The following is a 2197-nucleotide window of genomic DNA, read 5'->3' on the forward strand; positions in this document are numbered from 1 at the left end:
CGGTCCCATAGAATTACCCCAATCACCCCAAATCAGGCCAAAACTACCCAAATCGTCCTAGCATTACGTAAGTAATGAAGAAATATGGCATATTTACTTACTATAATGTTGGTGCTACACATAGAACATGATCAAACCTATTTTTACTCTGAAATAATCTAATTTCATAACGAAATTAGACGTAAATATGTGAGAGGTGACGCCATAGGAAGTCGACGGTCCAAGCGACAATTGTGTGGAGCGACTTATCCAAGAAATATGGTCGCCAGGAGAGTGTTTGCTGCCATATCAGCCTCCTGTACACAGTGATCCAGTCCTTTTCGTTCATTGAACACCGAACCCTACACGCCCTCTGATATATTGCTTAATTAACAAATATTCACAAATAAAGATTATATTTGTATATGTTATCAGAAAGGCAGATATAAAATAGTTTTTGTGAATCCATCACAGAGATTATACCTTATTAGAGAGGAAAAATATTCATACTTTAAACAAGGCTTCATGGCCGACGCTCTCCTTACCGATATGGGAACTATGACCTTCCGAAGATCAATGTTAATTTAATCTAGATATTGTAATAAACGAAGTTTTCTATGTCATCATAAAGACATAAATATAAGCTGCATGTTAATACTTTGGCATAAATATAACTGAATTGAAAGTTAAGATATATGCCTTTTTATAGTTACTTGATGGCTCGCTCAGGGAGTGTGAAGGCCTCCACACAAGCCAATCAATTTTATAATTACTTTGCATATATGCAAAGTAACGCCATAGGTCTTTATGTCAGAATAAAGCCATGTAGACGATAATGTAACTACATTTCAAGGAAAACATATCTTAATATAATTATTAAATGAATGCAAAGTTATGGTTAAATAAATAGCCAATACCACACAATCGCCGGTGTCCGGACACATGAATAGTCGCATTAGGTGAAAGGAAATGTACCCAACCATTTCCATTTACCCAACCAGTTTGTGCACCCTATACTCATCCTCTGTGCGGTAATTTATTGTGCATCCCATACTCATCTTGTTACCAGTAGTTTGTGCAACCCATACTCATCCTGTGACCCGTAATTTATTGTGCATCCCATACTCATCCTGTTACCGGTAGTTTGTGCAGCCCATACCCATCCTGTGACCTGTAATTTATTGTGCAACCCATACTTATCCTGTGACCTGTAGTTTATTGTGCAGCTAATACTCATTCTGTGAGTCATAGGACATTGCGCAACCCTTTCTCATCGTGTGAATCTTTGTTTACTTTGCTCTCCATATTCATCCTCTGCGCGATAGTTTCTTGTGCAACCCATACCCATGATGTGAGTGGTAGTTTATTGTGTACCCTATATTCATCCTGTGAGTATAGGGTACACAATTCTTGTTTGGATTCTTGTAATGTTATTTGTCTATTTGTAGTCACAGTATTTGTGCGCCCCTTGAGGGACTTGAATTAGAGGGGGGTTGAAATAGCCTAAGCTACTCTATCCCTTTGAGATGTATTTATTGCTTATCTCAATAAACATACTTGAACTTGAACTTGGGTACACAATGAGTTCATTTGTACTCCATACTCATCATCAAGAAGTGTATTTTACCAGCATTGTAATATAAATTAAGAATAAAAGCTTAACTGGATTACGGACCCATAATCAAAATAAGAGTCATCACTAATTATCATGACAAATTGTCTAGGCTACACTTCCGCCTTCGACAAGCTGCCGCCGGATGTGGGTATAGTTTATTGTACACCCCCGCACCCCCAGTCCTGGAAGGGCGGGCATTGGGATGTGGACATGTGTACCATTATACCCCCCCCCCCCCACACACACACACACTCCTCTCCTGTTAATAATAATACTAATAATAATAAAAATTAAAAATAATAACGTTAATAAATATTATAATTAAAACACTTACTGTAATACCCTAGTGCTTGAATGAAGGTGAAGGAAAGACCCAATAAATGTGTAAGTGTATTAAAAACCAAATTTTCGTTGGGTGAGCTGGCAGGTGAGCACCACCTGCCAGCTCACCCAGTAATGAACATCACCTGCACACTGCACCGAACCACTTGCCAGCAGGTGCAGAAGTACGATGGAAAGAGCAAAGTATACAATATTTCAAGTATAATATTAAAGATATATTTAGGATTTAATGTTTTCCTATAAAGTTTCAATAATACCTTT

This window comes from Procambarus clarkii, chromosome 5, assembly GCF_040958095.1.
Source record: "Procambarus clarkii isolate CNS0578487 chromosome 5, FALCON_Pclarkii_2.0, whole genome shotgun sequence".
NCBI classification, from domain to species: Eukaryota; Metazoa; Arthropoda; class Malacostraca; order Decapoda; family Cambaridae; genus Procambarus; species Procambarus clarkii.